At 35.2% G+C, this 22,282-nt stretch overlaps 1 protein-coding gene across 1 annotated transcript in view; it reads left to right on the top strand.

Annotated features, from left to right (window-relative positions):
• The first annotated feature begins 2,274 nt into the window (after positions 1 to 2,274).
• The window catches only part of LOC105219838 (uncharacterized), a 129,232-nt gene continuing 109,224 nt past the window's right edge, over positions 2,275 to 22,282 (top strand). Inside the window, exon 1 of the mRNA XM_054235026.1 lies at positions 2,275 to 2,583. The gene's annotated coding sequence lies outside the window, so the exon portion shown is untranslated. The remainder of the gene's footprint in view (positions 2,584 to 22,282) is intronic.

Raw genomic sequence — 22,282 nt, 5'->3', positions numbered from 1 at the left:
CCAGGCATCCTCTGCAGCTAGCACCCAGTTCCAATTTTTAATGGCACAATAACTCCTTCAACTAAGAAAACAAATATTACTGAGGGCAAAGAGCTCCCAAGATGGCGAGAACTCGTAAGATGTCGAGATTTTTCTTTGGTCAGAAGGATCTTGCTACTGACTAGCGAAAATCACAATAGGATAGGTAGTGCTCCTACTTGTTTCCATTGTCCTGTCGATAAGACTGACATGTGTATTCCTACAATTCCCTGAATTGTCATTAATCTGAAGGACGCTACGCTTCGAAGCAGTAGATCTGCTGTTACTTTTTTTGCGCTTTAAAAACGCTAAAATAGTCTTGAAGACTTTTGAAGCGCCCTCCACCACATAGGGAACATACAAAATATTAATTTTAATTCATATTCAGCCTTATGGTAAACTTCATATAAACGACATTTCCGATGAAAAAACTAACACATTTGGGTTTTTCATATCACAAATTTCACATGGGGAAAATCTCATATCTTCGAAAATTTTCCCTTATTGTAAATGTAATTTTGTTCATGTGAAACAACAAAATTTGTTCACAAAATAAATTGTTGGGAACAAGTATCAATATTAACAATTTAATTGATTTTAAAAACTTTTTTAATATGAATTAAGATCTACGTATATTAAGTAGTTCTTTGGCTATATGAACCCAAAGTTAAATTAATATTCGGCGGGATCCTTTTGTGGTGGAGGCTTCAAAACGCTTCACGACTATTTTAGTGTTTTTAAAGCGCAAGTGGCTGCTAAAAAAGTAGCAGTGGATCTATTCCTTCGAACCGTACCATCCTTAGGTGAAGTGACGATTCACTCTGGTAGTAAGTGCTCGTTGAATACGCGCTCGAGACTGGTAAAAAATGTCTACTCTCACTTTCAGTCGATACCAGTTATATCTATACGATTAGACTAGATTGAGAGCCTGGTCACGGAGGAATCCCAGGTAATAAACTAAGGATTAGCCTTTCAAGGCTAGGCACGCCAGTCTTAACTACAGTAGAATGGGAACAAGCGGAAGCACTACCTATGCCCTTGTGATCTACTGGACAGTTGGGCTTCAGCTGAGCTGGGCTAGCGCTGGTCGTAAAATCGTAAGAAGTCTAGTGAGCTCTTCGTCATTAAACATTTTATCGGGTGCTAGCTGCAGAAGTTTTCTAGAGGAAGACGAGATGGAATCATCTCAACATCGAGACTAAAATTTCTGTGATCTCACTTTTTTGAACATCCTTGCGAATTAGTGAATTTAGAGGGAAAAAACATGCAGATTTGTAATAAGCTCACTGCGCTATTAATGTTTTTTCTAACTTCCCAAAGGACTATCCTTGTGTACATATTCCTCCTCTTGTGGGGAATAGCCATTAAACTTAACTTAAGGTATATTAACGAAACACAGTTGAAGTTTTTGGTGGAAAATCCTGGTATAGTATACAGCTTTTATATAGAAAATAAGCAAAATGTGGATGCATTGTGGAAGAGTAATATGATTCCCTGGATATCATGGGGCCACCATTGAAATCGATTGTAGAATAGAACAATATTGTTAAGCTGTTATCCAATGTGCGTCCGTTCGAGTTATTTTATTAAAGTATCCCTTCAAATATACTATCACATCCTTTTCCGTGGTGGAGGATGCAAGTCGGGCCAGCCCTGAAAATTTTTATGTGGATAATTTATGCTTTTATGCTAAAACAGTCGCGTAATTGGCTTTATAAACGGAATCTTCTTTTATAGTTCCAATACGAATAATAAAAAAGCAAAACAAAAACATGTGTGGCACAATGCCGAAATTCCAATATAAGTTTTCATTCACACGAAATTCATGATACGAATCGTGTGGAAATAAAAAATCATCATACATAAAACAGAAATGTGTGAGTTTTATCATTCGGATATCGTTTCGCATAAAGTTTACAATAAGGCTGAATATAAAGTCTCAGATTTCATGCTCCTATTTTTTTTTCATTTCCACAATTGTACCTCGTATACAATAATTAAATAAATACTAACAACAATTCAATTCTAATAAGTTAAAAATAATAATGAAAAGCTAAATGTTAGAGGAATTCATTTGCTGCTGCAGTTGCCTTGCTAATAGTTCAAACAGCCAAAAACGTTCCGCCCGCCCGTACTTGTCTCCCGTAGCAACCAAAATTTGTCAAAAGTTATGCCCGTAGAAGCAAAGAAAAAATGAGATATGAATGTTACCATAGCTCAACTTGTCTAGATTGTTTTTTACACATTTAGCTTTTCAGTTTTAATTTCTCATAATATAAAAGATCAAAACTGATATCCAACTATTACAAATAATCTTATTATATAAAAATAATATTATTCGACTGTAAATTTGATTTAGTTTGAGAAAATTTTAAATATTTTAAAGTTTATTTTTTAATTTATACAAAATATCGGTACTGGTAACACGACGTGTGAGATGCGGCCGACTCTTCTCTACGGAAAAAATTCGAATGACATGATTATCTACGGTAGCGCTCGGTAGAGCGTGCAGCAGCGATATTGGCCTATAAGATGTGACATCTTGCAGTGGTTTACCCGGCTTAGGTATCATAATAACTTGAGATACTTTCCAAAGCGATGGAACGTATCTTAAGTATAATGCACTGTTTACAATGTTTACAATTTTTTTATACAATTCTTTGGTAGATTGTGTAATATTCCTCCGATTATTACATCAAACACAGGTGCTTTTTTGAGCCTTGCATTTCTGATAAGACTTTTAATTTCTTGACGAGTTGATCCAACCATCTATTTTTACAGTTTAGCTCATCTCAATCGTTAGGTGTAAATGTGTTTCTCAAATGATTTGCAAATACTGCAGCTTTTTGTGCATTCGTTTTGGTCCATTCAGTTTCGTTTAATTTTATTGGTGCGACATGTTTTATTTATTTATTAATATTCCTTGCAGCTTTCCAGAACGAATAATCGGTAGATTTATCAATAGTGAGTTTGGACAAATACTTTTTGAAGGAATAGTTTTTAAACTGTCTAATTTTAGTTCTTAGTTCCGCTGTATATCTATTAAGCTGAGTTTTGAGAGTAGCCGACCTAGTTTGCTGCCATCTTCGTCGATGTTTATGTTTTTTATGGATACCATCTTAGATGTATTTTGGGAATTTGTTTCCACTTAGATTCACGCGAATATTCGGTGTATTGTTCCACGCAGCATTTGGAATTACTTTAGTGAAAGTTTTGAAAGATTCAACTTCACAATCTAAGTCAACATCTGCTTTAGATTAAAATCGACTTTATTCAGTGTAGTCTTAAATTTATACCAATCAGTATGTTTATTAGATAAAGAAGACTTGCCGGACGAAATTACTGGTTTTTCACATACAGTTAGTAACACTGGTGAATGATCAGAGCTTAAATCTGAGTAATGATTAATTTCCGATACTTTGTTGATGACAAAAAAGTTAAGGAGATCTGGTAATTTCCTACTATCTGCAGGCCAATAAGAGGGTTTCCCTGTCGAAATTACATTAGCCCCTAATATATAAATATTATTTCAAGGCTCTAGCAATATAAATTGTTGTTTGTTCGATGAAATTTAATTTTATTTCCCTTTTAGAATATTCTTAAGGTTTTTGTAAAAGTTTTAAATTTCAGCATTGTTCAGTAAAAGTAGTCAATTACTTTACTTCCTTGTTCTATGTTTATGCGCCGAAGTGGAATGCTTTACTTATGCTTTCATCTCGTATGAGCTTCTCAGACGTTAACTTAACTCAAAAAGCTGTATAGCTGCAAGGATATCATCCACATACATATGTACTTCTGTCATCTAGCACAGTTCAACGAACTAATCAAGTATCACAGGCATTTGGCACGACAGCAGTCAAAGGAAATGCATAAGTAAACAAACCATACTCATGGACAAGTCGTTATATAGAAATGTATCCATGCATTTGAGCTTATACTAGTAACTAAAATATGTTGGCGTTATAGCGGGTTCTTGCTTTCGGCAGACAAAACTTTCCTTCTTGTACAATTTGCTCACTTTGTTTGATGCTTCATAAATATGTATTTACAAAAGCCAAATGTTTCATGCCCGATGATTGCTAAGAATAATAACGTACTTAAGTTAAGGGAACCTGTTATTGTTTTGAAGCATTAGTAAAAATGGTTAACAATGGATATCTCCTATATATCTTGCCATACTCAATCAGAGATAGAAAAGAACATTTGCCGTGGATTTTTTTGTCACTCTTCGAAGGAGGTTTTTATTTTCGGCGTCATGTTATGATGTTGGAAATAGTGCTAAAACTGTACGATTTTCCTTGCACTTTGTCAATCCGATTCCTTCTTATAGTGCTAGATGCTATTAAGGTACTATAAAATCTAAAATCATTAAAGTCATGAATGATTATTGAATGGACCGCTAGTTGTCTATTTCTAATAAATCACATTTATTTTGATATTCGTACCAGTTTTTTTCTCTTCAGAACACAATCATTAAATATTTTAGTGAAACAGTAAATTTTTAACTGAAGTAAAGATGTCACAAAAAAAAATAAAATAAATTTTGATCCAATAACTATTTTGAATACTTTATTAATTGATTTTTTTAATAATATAATTAAAAGACATTTATTTTTAAATTGATATGACACTCTCAAACTGTTTTCCAAAAATGTTGATATAAAAGAACGTCAAATGAAGATGTTGTGGTATTTTAAATTTCAGAACGTTTGTATAATGTTTTTCTAAAAAACTATGGAAACCCTTTAAATTACCTCCAAAATAATAAAAAATGTAAATTTCTTTTCTGGTTTTCGAAGGCGCTTTCGCCCCCTGGAAGCTCTCCTAGGGAAGCTCTTTCCACTGATTGGTTTTTTGGGAAATGAGCATCCAAAAGTAGCTTTAGTGACTCCTCACTGCTCGAGGTCCTCTCCCCAGCACCATTTCTCAAGTAACCCACGGATATTGGGCTCTTGGACAGAATACGCCTAAATCTCGAGGACTCCTGGCAGCCTTCCACGCTTTCGCAGTAGGCTCTCAAAGAAGACCGTTTGGCCTTCTTTATTTCCGACTTAAAAATGGCAAGTCCCACCTTATACAAAGCCCAATCGTCACCTAGACCACTTCTATGGGCTTTATTGAAGAACCTTCGACTTGAAGATCTGAGCTCCGAAAGTTCCGTCGTCCACCAAAGAGGTTTCCCTTTGCCTTTCTGAGATCTCAGGGGACAGGAACTTTCAAGGGCCACCCTGCACCCAGATCTGAAAACTTCGACACACTCATCAATCGCATTGGCCGAGAGAACGGAGTCTCGTGGGGGCGCTGCGGAGAGATGAACGAAGCTTCCTACAATATAGAACCCAATTTGTATTCCTAAGGTTCCTAAAAGGTTTGCGTACTGGACAAGCTCTCTCCAGGTTGAAACTGATATACCTATGGTCCGAAAAGGAGTGATCATTGAGAACCTTCCATTCCGAGATCAAAGGTACGGCGTCTCTAGATACTAGGGTAAGGTCGAGGACTTCCTCCCTACCCGCAGTCACGAACGTAGGGGAGTTCCCCCTATTGCATATAAATAAATCAACACTACTTATAAAATCAAAGAGCGACTCACCTCTAACGTTTATGTCCGAGTTTCCCCAGACAGTATGTCTTGCGTTGGCGTCCGAGCCAATGATGACGTTGACTTTCCTACGTGTGTATATTATTTTTTGATGTTAATTCAAATCTTAACCAAACTTCAATTAAGTTTATGTATCACAATATAAAATAGTCAGTTGTAGCTGACTGAATTTTTGATCAGATAGGGGTCCATGATCAAAAGCCCTTTGCTTACAAAATGTGAGACAATAAATGTGATTGCAACCTTTTACATTATGGACACATTCGGATAATGTACATATACATCTATACGGTATTGTATTAAGTTTAGTTCAACAGTAATCGTATTTCATGAAGGGCTTCCCGGTGGGTGCATGCCATCCGATTTCATTTAAAAGTACACTTGGAAATATGTATCTGTATGTTTATGCAGAAATCATTATAATGATTACATGTCATGTTAACTGATTATGTACATACATAACATACTATTGAATTAGGATGTTGGAAACGTACGAATGTATGTATGTATATTAGACGAACGATTAACTAGGAGCGCATTAGAGTTTCCATGAAAAGGATTTTATACTCAAACTTACAATGTGCATAGGTATGGATGTAATTTGTGTGAGTAAATTACAGCGTTAAATTCATGTATTAGAGCCTTTTAAAGCTTTTACCTTTAATGATGGACATACGTAATTACCTATGCTTATCCTATATATGAAAATGGAATACTCGCATGGTGACAGATTAAAAACGTTTTGCTGTTGCTTTTAAATGGTACCTCTAATTTTAGTCATTTATTTAACATTTTTAATCAGAGATCTATCATCATTTGGCGAAGGGTGGACCGACCTTACGTGTGTTTGAATTGTTGCATTAGTTTCCATGCTAATTCTTTCAATACGTTGGATACATTGGTTTCAGTAGACTTGCTAGTCACGCACGAAATGGTTTTATTCGATATAAATTCTAAAAATGGTTGCGTTCTCAATGAGCTTTAAAAATACAAATAAATAGGCAGGGGCAATAGCAAGTACTTGCATTGAAGTTGCAGCTAACGCTAACTCCAGTAAAGCAAAAACATAGGCGTCAGCCCGAGCCTTACTAACTGCCTTCCCTAAATAAAAGCGGTAATGGCAAATGACTGTAAAAAAATTCTCATGCTCATTCAATTTGTACGGCGCATACCTAAATAACGCGACGGCGACGCTGAACGGTTGAAATTTTCTATTTTGACAGAGCGTTTCGAAGTAAAGTTGGCTGCGAAAAACGAAGTTTCTCTGTACAATAAAATTTCACAACAACAATTCAAGTAAACATTTTGATATTAGGGATGGCGGATCGACTTTAGCGCCGAGCGCTAAAAAACGTTCCGCCAACGTTTTTATTTAGGGAAGTCAGTAAGTAGTCAGAGTTTGACTACAATGCTATCGCTAAAGAATGGACTATTCTCACGGTCCAGGACATAATAATAGCAAAGTATGCGGAGAGCTGACGTGCTGCTTATATATTAAGAAGGGTACATCAGCAATCACCAACTATCATCGGAATCATTGGCGTCCTGGATGAGAGAGATCCCGAAGCCAAAATCCCGAAGGCCCAATAGAAGTATATATGATGCTTACAGCTTAGTTTATTACTGTAATTAGTACTTATTACTTGTGTTAATAAGAAAAATATGTTTCAAGTTTGAACACGACAAACGACGAGCTGTCCTGTCTTTCGTTTGCCGGAGAAGTTACCTGTTTCTCAAATACCTACATGAAATGTTTTCTGTTCATAAAACATATTTTTTTTTACAATTGTACCTAGTATATAATGATTAAATACTAACAACAATTCAATTCTAATAACTTAAAAATAATAATTACAAGATAAATGTTAGAGAAATTCATTTGCTGCTACAGTTGCCTTGCTAAGTCTGAAGGCCTCTTACGTTTCAGTCGGTTTTCTCGTTCAGCAGTTCTGATTAGTCTGGATGCCTCTTCATTTACATTCTATTCCTCATTTCGTGAGTTTTTGCAAGTTTGGTTATTTTGTTTACTACTGAATTCACACCAAGATCACGGTGAAGGTCAGCAGATCTAACATACGAAGGAGCATTAACTATACTTCTTGGTAACTATGGTGTTGTGTTCCCAAAGAGGAAGTAAGTTTCTTACTCGACTAAAGCCCAACCAGAAATATTTTGAAGGCGGTGTCGATATAGTTGCAACTTTGAAGAATAAGAAAAAACAAGACAGAAAGGAAAAAGTTTATTGCGTAACACAGAGGCACACTATTTTGGCAATCCCTGTTGTTCTTGTTCTTTGGCGATGAATTGTAAAAGCAATACCATATAATGCTCGAAAAATTCGAACGTTTAAGTACCCGCATTCAACTTCGATGCCAAAGGTTACACTGACATTATTATGTGGCGAGACTTTGATACTGAACTGAACTGATCCACCTCTATCCTTAAATATGTCTGATGAAACCTTGAAAGACATTGTCTAGAACGGTCTTGGTACATGCTACATCCAAGCCGTGGTGCGGTGCATCAAGTTAATACAGAAGCATCGTTTTTATTAGGGCAAGGCTGCTATCTCGTCAACCAATGCATTATTTCAATACAAAAAAAAACATTTTGATGTGTAAATAGTATTTGAGTAATCTAAGAGAATATTTTTCTTAATAAATGTCTAAAATTTAAATTTTTTAATATTCGGCCGTACTGGGACAGCTCAAAACATTAAGCCAACTGTTTGATATTTTGGATGTTTGCTTTAATTATTAAAAGGAAACTTTTCATATCAGAACTATCTCAAGTGGAGAAGGCCTTTGATAGATACTATAACCTTCTATGGTCTTATAAAAAGGAAATAAGGAAAGTTAATACAACTTCTTAGAAATCTTTTTGCCATGACATAGAGAATACAGCATATGCATCTCGTCTAAGGAAAATACTAACAAACTCTGCTCATAACATCGGATATCTCTAGAAGACAGATCATGGATGGACGACATCCAGAGAAGAGTCCTTGGGACTCCACACTTCCCAGGGAGATCCGAAAGCCATGGAACTTAGGTTATAGAGATTGAGAAATCTCTGATGATAAAGGAATAAGCCCTTGTAGCCTTTCTAGACATAGAAGGCGCTTTCAATAATATCCAGTCTAGTGCCATAGTAAACGCGCCTAAAGATCTAGGCATCTCTGAATCTCTCGTGAAATTGATTGAACAGATGCTTCTAAGCAGGGTCATAATTTCAACGATGGGAGCTTCAGAGATGCGTAGATCTGTTCGAAAAGGTACTCCTCAAGGAGACGTGTTATCCCCACATCTCTGGATCTTAGCAATGAATTCAATGTTGCAAGATCTAGAAAAGAGAGGAGTACATGTTGTGGCCTACGCTGATGATGTAGTTGTTGCGGTTAGAGGGAAATTTCCAAGCAATCTCGCTAATCTTATGCACGTAATATTAAACGATTAAACCAATGGGAAGAATCATGCGGATTAAACTTAAGGGGTTAGGTGGCTTTCAGATGCTAAAAACCGGGGTATTTTTAAATTTTTTTTTAAATATATACAATCTCATATTTCATAACTATTTCGATAGTACATGATTAAATCTATTTAATGAACGAAGGAAAAAAGAAAATAATCATTCTAGATAATGTTATTCCAAAGATCTGTGAACAATTTTAACAAAATCGCTTCATAACTTTTTGAGTTATCGTGTCCACCGACTTGAAAAATTATGTTTTGAGTTAAATGCGTTTAAAATTTTACATTCGTACTGACGTGGCCTGATGGGCGGAACTTCCAAAGGGTATATCTCTTAGAATATTACTCGGATTGATTTGATATTTTTATACTCTCACAACAAAAGTTACTAAGAGAGTATTATAGTTTTGTTCACATAACGGTTGTTTGTAAGTCATAAAACTAAACGTTAAACGTTAAAGTTAGATATGGGGTTATATATATCAAAATGATCAGGATGACGAGACGAGTTGAAATCCGGATGTCTGTCTGCCCGTCTGTATGTCCGTGCAACTGATAACTTGAGCAAAAATTAAGATATCATAACGAAACTTGGAAGTGGGCGTGGCCCCGCCACCAAATCGGTTATTTCTATATATATCGCAAACCAATGAAGCTATATAAACCAAACTTTCTGCAGTCGGTTCTCTTACGTACCCCACCACACACCATACAAATAGTTGAAATCGGATAATAACCACGCCCACCTCCCATACAAAGGTTAGGTTGAAAATTACTAAATTTTCGTCCAATTAGCCGGGGAATCAATTAACAGATACTCGCTTAATTGAACAAATAGCAGAAGGAAGCTGCATTCAGATTTTTTTACAAAATGAAAAATGTCATCGTCCACTTACGGGTTAAAAACCATATCTCAGGAACTACTTTCTTTCTTTTCTATGAAATTCGGTATATAATATCTTCCTGACACCCTGATAACACGTATAAAAATGGACGAAATCGGTTCACAATCACGACTACTTTCCTTATAACTCAATTTTGAATTCCATCTGATTCCTTCACTTTATAATGTACACATAAGGAACCAATGAAGATAGCGGAATAAAACTTTACACATATTGTACAAATTTTCTCTGTCTTCACTTGTGAAAAAATTGTCGAAAACGGACTATAACTTTTCAAGGCCCCAGATATGGAACATGTTGAACTCAGCGCCTATGGGTAAATTTTATCCGAAAATATGGGTAAATCTCTCAGATAATTAAATGTAATTCAGAGGAAATTGTTTTCCTCTAATAGTGTGTCTCTGTTCCAAAAATTATTAAAATCGGGTCATATCATCTCCTAGCTCCCATTTACCTAATTATAGGTTTTTCAAAAATATCATCTCCTTGCTCCCATATTAATACTATGGTTAATATGTGAGGGTCACTGCCTGATAGGAAGACTTGCCGACAGACTGGGGTTACTAAACAATGACTACTGTAGGAGCTGCCAAGAAATAGAAGAAGAAGAGACTGTTGTACATCGCAACAATCGAACACGGTTTTCTCGACGACATCTCGGAGGATGCGCACATTAAACTAATTGAATTGCTCAACTTTATAAAAGCCACAGAGTGGTTCAAAGAGGACATTCTAGTGTAAGGTGATTCGAGTCCCAGTGAATTCACAATGGGCCTTCTAAAGGGCTAGGTGCGTCTGACATCCACTTTATTGATTGAAAAATAATATCATACAAAACCATCATGTACATTCTATACCTCTAGATATAAACAAAGAACCTTTTCAAATATTGTAGCAATAATCCTCAAATTTCCCTAGTACATATCACAAAAAAGAAGAATTTGTTTTAATTCATTTAGACTTATAAATATATACATATGTACATATATGTATTTAAATTAACACAGCACTGAACACTGCGCGCATAGCTATGTGTCTTATATGTCCTTCTTGGCATAAACATGCCGGAGTTTATTGACTTGCAAGCAAGGTCGAATCGCACTGCGTAGACGGTCGCTTACGTGCTTGCCTAAGTTCATTCACTGACTTGTAAATCGCAGATTAACTTAGCATTTCACGCTGGAGGCCTCCTTCACTGGTGTGAGCCGTGTTGGAGTCGAAGTCAGTCAAAAGTACTTAGCGTAAAGTATCTTAAGTAAAATAGATAAGAAAATGAACTCGTTGATAGCAGCGAATAGAATGGGTAACAAGTCACACAGGGAAAATAAGAAAAGCGATTGAGCTCAATGATTCAAACACACACATATACATATACAAATACTTGTATGCATTTACATTCATGATCGGATCAACTGGCACACTCTAATCCTTCGAATAAATTGTATATATGTACGTACTTACTAACTTTTATATTCTGATAGGAGATTTAAACAACATTATTTATGCTTATGTATGCATATGTAAGTATATATATACATATATATAAATCTACATATATCTGTCATTCTACACGTTAATATACTTTTGGTGAAAGTCTCTGAAAACATACGATCGAACAACTTCGTTATACTATGTACATATGTATATGTTTATTTATGTGTATGATTAAAAATATGTATACATTAAAAATTACATATTTTTTGTTTTTAGGAAAGGATTTAGACATTGTGAAATACTGATAGGTGCCGTCGGTATCGAATTATTACCACACTAATATACAAGGTCTGATATTGTTCGTAATAATGTTTATATTCGAATCAACGGATACAATTGAAATCAACTCGGATGAATAACCGAAATTCGGAGATAATTTTAAATTTCGATTTATAATGTTTCCTTTTGATATGTAAGACTCAGAGGAATGTCATGGGTATCAGTAATAAATAATTCTTTATGTTTACATTGTGTCTTGATATACTCGCAAGTTGAGTACTCGCAAGAATACATTGTAAGCGCATGAGGGTTCAGGCCATTGCACCTGTATGTTAAACGAACAAGAGCTAAGCGTATTTACACTCATTTGCTAACTGACAGAATTATGCGTCATAACGCTTGTGGCATACTCTCAATCAGCAATCAGCTCATCGCACCAGGCAATCAGCTCATCGCACCAGGTCTAACGAATAAGTTAATGCTGCTGAAAGAAATAAACAGGTGAAGATTAAGCACTTAGGCCATAAAGTGCTGAACACAAAGACGACGACACGACACGACGTAGCGACGGCTGATCACAAATGTCGCTTTGAAGCCAGCGTCTTGAACATTTTGAAGACGGCAGCGACATATCAAACAGTAATTTCATTGTTGCCGTACTAACATCTTTCATTTCAATAAAAAGTGAAATTATTTACGCAAAAAATGTAAACATTGGCGATTTATTTGTTTTAAATAATCGATTGTTATTATAAATTATATATCAAAGTTATTTTACGTCATACTTTTGAGAACTTTGAATAATTTTACATTTCACATATTAGTGGCAGCTCTACAGCGGCCATTGTCGTCGGCAAAATTAGAAACATTTCTAATTTCGCGACAACGACAACTACAAGCCTGTTGTCGCGTAGTCGTGCTGTTGTCAAAAAATCTGTGCCTATAAGAACGCGTGTATTTTAATATTTGACAGATGTCGCTCGTCGCTTGTCGTCTTCTATGTGTTCAGCACATAAGTCACTAGAGATGCAAATATTAGTTGCCGTTAAGAATTTATTCAAATGACGAGCCACATATATGTACATACAAGTTAGCACGATCCAAGCATAAAGTGCAACTATATCAACAACCCCGAAATTACAGCGCAAGCGACAACTTGTAAATTCTGCCGATGCAACCTCAGCACATCCGGCACATGCCAACCGAACATGCAATCAAATTGCATATACTAATTGCTAAAACTAATTCTAGGAAATATATCACGCCACTTAATAATTCCGTGGCTTAGAATAAGTATAAATTAATCAAATTGTTAAATTTAAGTTTGATCAATAAAGCGGACACGCTGTCCGATCAAAAAATAATTTTTTTGATATTCCCAACGCGGGAATACATAATTAGCGTCCGAGCAAAATTCAGTCGGTCCGGTAGAAAAACTGGCACCCGGTTGAAAAAGTATTTTCGATAGCGGTCCCTGAGTAACGAAAGTAAAAAGGAGGCATCGACGTGCCAGCCTTATCGAAAGACATTGCAGGAAGTGAAGTGAAAAAGTTTAGGCCAGCGAAATAATTGTTGTGAAAAACATAAAAGCTTCAGCAGTGATAAAAGCGTAGATATGTACGAAAGTAATTATTAAAATTAACAAAACTGTAACAGAACAATATTCTAAATTTGTGATTTTATATAAAACAGAAAACAAACACAAACCTCATTATAAAATCCTAGTGTTAAAAATTAATTACGTGCACGATCACACATGATAGTTAAAATCAAGCGAGTGAATGGCTAAAAATGTTTATCCGAGCAGCAGCATCCAGAAACATCAGGATTAGAGTAAGAAAAAAATTGTTTTAAATTATAAGAATAATTTAAATTAATTTAAATTATATTGTAATTATATTAAATTGTAAAATGGCTAATCCCAACAACTTGGTCAGACCTCCCATTCTTCCTTCTAACCAATCCACTCCTCAAGCGATAAATAGCACTCAATTAAGTATAGACGACTTGACATCATTAATAGCGAATATAGCGACAAATATACTACAGCAGCAAGGACCAAAGGTAGTACAAGCCACCCTAAATCCGGATGCCAACTTGGCAACCACAACTGATCAAACTATAGAGGACAGACATAGAGGAAATTTAGACGGTTTAGATAGGATCCCTGATGTAGTGAAGTGTCTAAAAGAATTTTCTGGCCGCCCAGGAGAATTCATATCGTGGAAAAAAAGTGTGGACCGTATATTAAATATATACGAACCATTAAAAGGAACCCCGAAATACTACGGAATCCTTAGTGTAGTTAGAAATAAGATTGTAGGCAATGCAGATATGGCATTGGAATCTTATAACACGCCACTTGATTGGTCAGCAATAACAAAACGTCTAGCATTGCATTATGCCGACAAGCGTGACCTATCCACCTTAGAGTATCAAATGACAACTCTAGTACAAGGTAATAAAACGGTTGCTGAATTCTATCAGCAAGTATACAAACACCTCTCATTAATTTTAAATAAACTAGGATGTACCGAAATGAGCAACGAATCTCTACGAATGATAACGCAATCATACAGGGATAAAGCTTTGGACACCTTCATAAGAGGATTAAATGGCGACCTCCCACGATTACTGGGAATAAGAGAACCGGTCGACTTACCTCAGGCCCTTCATTTATGCCTGAAACTAGACAATCAGAATTTTCGCATGAATCATGCTCACAATGTGAAAACTCCTCAACTCTATCCTAAGCGACGTTCTTCACAGGAACAACTGCAATCCTTTTACCCTAAATTAGCGTACTTGCCACAACCAAATCAAGTAAATTGGCAATCTAGACAACAATTTCCTAACCAAATTCAGCATACAAGTACTCCACCAAGGCCACCTAAACCTCAACCCCGGCCAGAACCCCCGGAAGTTGACGAGAGTATGCAATCACGTCGAATTAACTATATGAACAGAACTCCTCAAAATCAATTTCAAGGAAAAAGACCACCATCAGTTAATAATCAGCAACAAAGGAAAACCCAAAGAACTTTCCACATTGCCACAATGTCGAAAGATGTGGAGAATGATTATTCGGAAGACGAACCATCTGAAGTTAATTTTTTAGCTTGATGAGCTCTTCGCTTCCATATTTTGAAGCAAGAGCTGATAACGGGAAAATTCTTAAGTTTTTGGTAGATACAGGATCTAGTAAAAACTACATTCAACCACACTTGGTAAAAAAAACGTATTAAAAATAAAAACCCATTTTTTGCAAAAACAGTAACAGGTGATGTTAAAATTAATGAACACACAATGCTAAACTATTTGGTCTAGATAACGAAATCAAGTTTTTCTTAATGCCATCCTTAAAGACATTCGATGGAATTTTGGGAAACGACACATTAAGAGAGCTTCAAGCAATTATCTACACAAATGAAAATTATTTAAAAATAAAAAATCGAATAAAAATTAAACTAAAGCAGCTTCCATCAAAGGCAGTGAATGCAATACATATAAAGGACGAGCACTTATCGTCACAGCAGAAGGCTAGCAATAGGCAAGCAGCAGACGCATTCCCAAATCTGTTCGCGGAGCCGAACGAAAAATTAACATACACAACAAAAGTTGTTGGAGAAATAAGAACCGTAACGGACTCTCCTGTTTACTCGAAATTTTACCCATACCCAGCATCTCTCAAATCAGAGATAGAAAAGCAGGTAAAGAAACTTTTAGATGATAAGATTATAAGACCCTCTAGGTCTCCCTACAATTCACTCTTGTGGATCGTCCCGAAAAAGGCCGACTCAGCAGGGAATAAACAGTACCGAATGGTCATCGATTACCGAAAATTAAATTCAGTCACAACAGCAGACAGATATCCAATTCCTGAAATAACAGAAGTAATTTCGCAGCTCGGCGAAAGCAAATTTTTCTCAGTGTTAGATCTGAAAAGCGGATTTCATCAAATTCCTCTAAAAGAATCTGACATCGAAAAAACGGCATTTTCCATCAACAATGGTAAATACGAGTTTACACGTTTACCATTTGGTTTGAAAAACGCTCCTTCTATTTTTCAGCGCGCTCTTGATGATATCCTGCGCGATCACATAGGAAAATACTGTTATGTCTACATCGATGACATAATTATATTTAGCAAAACGGAAAAAGAGCACCTTTTTCACATTAAAACAATTTTCAATACCTTGGACGAAGCCAACATGAAAGTTCATTTGGATAAGTGTCACTTCTTCCAAAAGGAAGTAGAATTTTTAGGGTATGTCATATCTCCAAATGGCATAAAAACGAATCCTGCAAAAGTTGAAGCAATTGCCAACTTTCCAGAACCTACAACTTTAAAAGAGCTTCGCAGTTTTCTTGGTCTGTCAGGATACTACAGAAGATTCATAAAAGACTATGCGAAATTAGCAAAACCACTGACTTCTCTTCTGAGAGGGGAAGAAGGTAGAATATCGAAAAACAAATCCGCAAAAGTAAAAATACTTTTGAACGAAGAAGCAATAGAAGCTTTCAATAATATAAAACGTTCACTCACTTCCAGAGATGTGATACTTGCATATCCTGATTATAAGAAAAATTTCGAACTAACAGACGCCTCCAACTTTGCAATCGGAGCCGTACTATCGCAAGACTCAAAGCCTTTGGCATTTATCTCAAGAACATTGAGCAAGGCGGAGGAACATTACGCCGCCAATGAAAAAGAGATACTAGGCATAATTTGGGCTCTGAACTCATTTAGGAATTACTTATATGGCTCAGCTAAAGTACAAATCTTTACTGATCACCAGCCGCTCACTTACGCTTTGAGCAATAAGAATAACAATAGCAAGATGAAAAGGTGGAAAGCAGCCTTAGAAGAATATTCATACGACTTACATATAAACCTGGGAAACAGAACGTCGTAGCAGATGCACTATCCAGGATACCCCCGAAGGAATCACAGGTTAACAGTCTATCAATAGCAACCAATTCGAATGATAGCTCGTCCCATAATTTAATTTATAGCATAGAAGCCCCTATAAATGCTTTCAAAAACCAAATAATTTTAAAAGCAGATAGCACATCTAAGTATCAATTTAAAATCGTGTTTCCTACATATCATAGACACATAATTACGGAACCTGATTATTCCGAACAAACCCTTAAATCAATTCTAAAAAGATATTTGAACCCATCAGTTATAAACTGTATAAAAGCAGAAGAATATGTTATGGGCAAAATACAAGAGGTCTACCCATTACATTTTAGCAAATACCGAGTTAGGTTCACACAGATACAAGTGGAAGATATGCCTAATGAAAAAGAACAGGAAGGGATCATTATAAAAACGCACAATAGAGCGCACAGAAATACTAGGGAAAATAAAATGCAAATTCTGGAAAAGTACTATTTTCCTGCAATGGCAAGTAAAATAAAGAAAATTATAAGAAACTGTGCAACATGCAAGGAGAGCAAATATGACCGACGTCCAATAAAACCTCAAATTCAAGCCACACCCATTCCACAGTTCGCAGGCCAAATAGTGCACATTGATATATTTATAGTTGGTAAGGAATTAGTTCTAACTGCGATGGACAAATTCTCCAAATTCGCAATAGCAAAACCCATTCGATCGAGAGCATCGGAACACATCAGACAGCCTTTACGCGATATCCTTTTCTCCTTTGTTCCAGAAACAATAGTGATGGATAACGAGAAATCTTTTAATTCTGAAGCAATAAACTTCATGATAGAAAATGAATTCGGAATTAATATTTTTAGAACCGCTCCGTATACAAGTTGTTCAAACGGACGTTTCCATTCTACATTACAAGAAATAATGCGATGTCTTCAAAAGGAGAGCACGTACCGTTCATTCCACGAATTGTTGGATAAATCAGTTTTCGAATATAACTCCACTATTCATACGACAACAGGAAGAAAACCTGTAGAAATATTCTTTGGCAGACGACCCTAAAATAATGGAGAAAGACAGACAAGAAACTATAAACAGACTCCTAGCGAAACAAAACGCAGACCTTACATACCATAACAAGAACAGATCACCTCCAAGCACATATGCGGAAGGAGATATCATATTTGTCAAAGTAAATAGAAGATTAGGAAATAAGTTATCGGCTAGATTTAGAGAAGAAATTGTTGCGAAAAATTTTAATACAACAGTAGTAACTAAATCCGGTAGAGTAGTTCATAAAAGTAACATTAAATAGAATTGCATGAGTAAATTTAAGCACATAAAATTTCTTCTGTAGTTCTAACTGCGATGGACAAATTCTCCAAATTCGCAATAGCAAAACCCATTCGATCGAGAGCATCGGAACACATCAGACAGCCTTTACGCGATATCCTTTTCTCCTTTGTTCCAGAAACAATAGTGATGGATAACGAGAAATCTTTTAATTCTGAAGCAATAAACTTCATGATAGAAAATGAATTCGGAATTAATATTTTTAGAACCGCTCCGTATACAAGTTGTTCAAACGGACGTTTCCATTCTACATTACAAGAAATAATGCGATGTCTTCAAAAGGAGAGCACGTACCGTTCATTCCACGAATTGTTGGATAAATCAGTTTTCGAATATAACTCCACTATTCATACGACAACAGGAAGAAAACCTGTAGAAATATTCTTTGGCAGACGACCCTAAAATAATGGAGAAAGACAGACAAGAAACTATAAACAGACTCCTAGCGAAACAAAACGCAGACCTTACATACCATAACAAGAACAGATCACCTCCAAGCACATATGCGGAAGGAGATATCATATTTGTCAAAGTAAATAGAAGATTAGGAAATAAGTTATCGGCTAGATTTAGAGAAGAAATTGTTGCGAAAAATTTTAATACAACAGTAGTAACTAAATCCGGTAGAGTAGTTCATAAAAGTAACATTAAATAGAATTGCATGAGTAAATTTAAGCACATAAAATTTCTTCTGTAATAGGAAAAATGAATACGGGGGAAATCATGACAATCATGCTGAAATCCAGGATTTAACGAATAATAACGGATATTTACCCATCAAAACTAACGAACTGAAAATAATTAATCATTATGACAAAACACTTCATTTTATCAACTTAACAGCCTACGAGGAAACAGTAGCCTTAATATCAAATAACATTAACATGCTAAAAACCACAACTTTTGAAGATAAACAAATTTTGGACACAGTTAATAGGAACTTTGCATTACTCCAATCAAAAATAAGCGGCTTACACCCTCATTTAAAATCAAAACGAGGACTTGTAAATATTCTAGGGAAAGGATTAAAATATATAGCACGATCCATGGACAGTGATGACGAGACGGAAATCCATAACGCACTCACAGAAATACACGAAAATGAATTATCCACAACAGCTAGTATGACGAATATAGTACGCGTTAATAACTTCATATCCGAGGAAATAAACAATATAACAAAACATATTAACCAACAGCAAATCTCAATAAGTCATTACATTAATACATTTAAGGACACCATACAAAATAAAATAAAGTCATTAGAGGACAAGGTTCAATTTTTAGAGCACACATACCAAATAGAAAACGATATATCCTTTTTACGAAACCACATAGACGATATAGGACAAATTATATTTTCCAGCAAAATAGGTATAATTCCTACGGACATCCTCACCAAATTAGAACTCGAATTAATTACAGATTTCGACAGTTACCGAAATATCAAGACAGCAGTAATATTTCAAAACAACAACATAATCATAATCCTCCTAATACCCCAATATTCACCAAATACCCTTTCACAAATCAGATTTGAACCACTTCCTAATATAGCTAACAAATCAATAGCCTTAGATACTTACGAAGTATTAATAGATTCAGAAAACAATATGTATGAAACATATGTAAAAAACAATTTGGAGAAAAATTTAATAAAAATTCACAATAAATGTTTAGAAAATATATTGAAATTCGAAGAAGCAAATTGTAATTTAGAAACTATAGATAAAATAAATGTCACTGAAATAGTTCCAGGTATTCTAGTATTTAAGCATTTTGATGTAGAAATAGAACACAATTGCAATAAGCAAAAAATAAAACAGAAAGGCAACTTTCTTATCAAATTTGAAAATTGTTATATTAGTACGCTTAATAGGACGTATTCGAACATCAACATTAAAATATATGAAACATTTATTTTGCCAAATCGAATAACAAAAATTAAAGAGAAAAAGAATGTAACCGAACTTGTTCTTAAATTAGAAGATCTTTATGTAAAACAAATAAATCACGAAAATAGTATCGAATTACTAATGAATAAAAATAAAAAGAGGAATTTAATCAGCATAGGCACTGATGTTATAATTAAAACTATAATTTTAATAACAATTGTATACATCATTATAAAAAAAAGCAGCAAAAGCTAAATATTTCAATTGAGCCACCGGAAGCAACTTCAGCAAAAAGGGGACCATTTCTACAAATTTCAACACCACAAATGCATTAATCCCGATTGAGGACAATCGACTTAAGAGGGGAAGAGTTAGCACGATCCAAGCATAAAGTGCAACTATATCAACAACCCCGAAATTACAGCGCAAGCGACAACTTGTAAATTCTGCCGATGCAACCTCAGCACATCCGACACATGCCAACCGAACATGCAATCAAATTGCATATACTAATTGCTAACACTAATTCTAGGAAATATATCACGCCACTTAATAATTCCGTGGCTTAGAATAAGTATAAATTAATCAAATTGTTAAATTTAAGTTTGAGTCGTTTCTGATCAATAAAGCGGACACGCTGTCCGATCAAAAAATAATTTTTTTGACATTCCCAACGCGGGAATACATAATTTACATACATATGTATGTATAAGTTAATTTTATTTTTATACTCTCGCAACACAATTTGCCAAGAGTATTATAGTTTTGTGCACATAACGGTTATTTGTAAGTCATAAAGTCATAAACGAGTTAGATATGGGGTTATACCCCTGACAGACGGCGGCGTTATTTCGGAATAACTGCTTTAATCGGGGTTAATTCGAGAGTTATCTCAGTTAACTCCGTTTGCTAACTCCCATTTAATCCTCAAAATTTTAGAGAGTTAGTGGGTGTTCGTGGCATTTTCGTTGGCAACATTGTTAAACATGGCCGCTTTTTATCTATTGTGAATGAAAATATGCAATACTGACAGATGTTTTTTCAATAAAATGTAAACAAAAACGGACGAGTTAAAATCCGGATGTCTGTCTGTCCGTCAGTTCGTATTTCCGTGCAACTGATAACTTGAGTAAAAATTAAGATATCTTAACGAAACTTGGAAGTGGGCGTGGTCCCGCCCCAAATCGATTATTTGTATATATCTCGAAAACCAATGAAGCTATATAAACCTTACGTACCCCACCACACACCATGAAAATAGTTTAAATCTCTCAGATAATTTAATGTAATTCAGAGGAAATTGTTTTTTTCTAATAGTGTGTCTCTGTCCAAAAATTATTAAAATCGGGTCATAACATATCCTAGCTCGCATATACCTAATTATAGGTTTTTCAAAAATACGTTGGGCTTTATTCCGCATATATGTACATGTATTGGTTAAAATGTGAGATATCTTAGCAAAGTTAAGTGACGCCTGCGCGACGTCAAAACGACGCAATATTTCTTTGTTGGTAGAAAATCGGCTTGCGAGCCACAGAATTTTTGCTGAAAAATATTTTAAATCGACTCAAGGGCTATGTTGCCACTTTTATCCCTTGGTTTTTGCGATGTTCCAAATTTTCCTACTGGAGGGAACATTAGAAAAATCTTCAATTTATGATCTTTGTCATCGTCGCGAAAAGGCGTTTGTGGACATGGCATGCGAATGAATGAAGCAACTTTGCCAAGTGAATGTGCGCTTGCGTTCATGAATGAAAATGTTTTTGTTGTGTTTACTACAAAATTTGGCTTCGCCGATTGGTTGCCATATTGACTTGTGATGCTTATGCGTTTGAGGCGCTTGTTGTTTTTGTAGAAAATGCTTTTGATTTTTTGTGATGGATGACCAACTTACGCGTACGCATATGCGAATGTAAGTTTGTGTATGCATTACTTGTTTGTCAATGACATACAAACATATTTATGTATATGCATATGTAACAATGTGTGCATATGACCTTCACTGATAACGAGACAATACGAATTTTGGAAGCATATGTACATATGTACGTAAGCGCTTTTGTATATACATATGTAGATATACACATGTATATACAAGTCTCATATAATGAAATATGTAGTTAATTTTAGTATTGTAAGAAATGCATTTAATATAAAAATATAAACATTTTTATGAAAGTAGATATATTAAAATTGCGTCATCAAGATAGAGCCCCCTACACTAACTTCACTTTTTCTGATTATTTCACTAATTTCATATGAAAAGTTAAATTTAACATTTTTCATTTATAATTCGAATATTTTTAACTTAAATTAGTAATGGGCGGTGCCACATTTGTTAATAAAAACTTCATAAATCTTATTGGGAAGAGAACTCTATAGTTTTTTAATAAATCCTTGAGTAATGGTTGACCAAACAA

This window comes from Zeugodacus cucurbitae, chromosome 6 (genome assembly GCF_028554725.1).
Source record: "Zeugodacus cucurbitae isolate PBARC_wt_2022May chromosome 6, idZeuCucr1.2, whole genome shotgun sequence".
NCBI lineage: Eukaryota > Metazoa > Arthropoda > Insecta > Diptera > Tephritidae > Zeugodacus > Zeugodacus cucurbitae.
This window is presented reverse-complemented; position numbering and strand designations above follow the sequence as displayed.